Source organism: Microcebus murinus, chromosome 11 (genome assembly GCF_040939455.1).
Source record: "Microcebus murinus isolate Inina chromosome 11, M.murinus_Inina_mat1.0, whole genome shotgun sequence".
Taxonomy (NCBI): domain Eukaryota; kingdom Metazoa; phylum Chordata; class Mammalia; order Primates; family Cheirogaleidae; genus Microcebus; species Microcebus murinus.
Genome location: NC_134114.1, coordinates 25,461,463 through 25,462,430, shown reverse-complemented (window position 1 = coordinate 25,462,430; position 968 = coordinate 25,461,463).

Sequence of the window (968 nt, the reverse complement as noted above, 5' to 3'; positions counted from 1 at the left end):
CAAACCCCGCCCCTAACCAGCCGGCGGAACGGGCAGCCAATTGACAGTGGGGAAGGCGGGCCCTTCCATCTCTAAACCAATGGGAAAGTTTGCTGGGTGACGGAGCTCTTCTAGGAAATCAGGGCGCGGCGGGTGAGGGGAGGCAACTACGGACGCTAAACTCCTACTCTACGCCTGAGGTGACTGGACCTTACCCAGAGCGAGAAGTCCGCCATGCGCGTGCGCCTTTCTTTCCGGCTGACATTGTGCCGCATACTCAAAGACCTTTCCAGCCACCGTAGAAAACGAGCGTTTTGGTCTAAGCTTCCGGGAAGTCTTTGGGGAGCTGGATAACGTCCCTGGCGCAGGGACGAGTCCTGGTTTCCTGCGGTTTTGGCGCCGCTTGACCTGGCGTGAGTGTCGAGTTCTGGGCGCTCCCCAGGCCCAAAGTCCCAGGTTCCCGGTCCCTGGTCTGTAGCGTTGGATCGAGCCTTATGGCAATGCAGGCTTCCCAAGACCCGAGCCCTGGTGATCCGGGACGAGCGTTTCCTCGAACATTCTTCGGTACCTGCCACCGCCAGTCTATAATGCATTAAGGAGCATTTCCATAGGATCCCCGAAAATACAATATAATTTTTATTTTAAAATTAGGGAAATAACCACGATGGACTTCCTGGGTTCTCACGCATAGGGGTCAATGTTTGGAATCGAATGGGCCTTTTTCCTGTATTTTACTAGCCAACTGGTAATTAATGAGTGTTGAGGCAAACTGTGCTTGAAAAAGTACCTCCTTAAAAGAGAGAAGTCAATACCCCTTTACTAACTAGATCTAGAAGAAGGTTTATAATAGGAGTGGATTAATAGTAGCACTAGGTAAATGTTCTCTGGAAAGTTTCAGGAGTTATATATATATATACTATTTAATAGGCTTAAGTAGACCAATCTGGTCGTCCACATTTAAGTTAGACTGAGGAATAATAGGATCTACT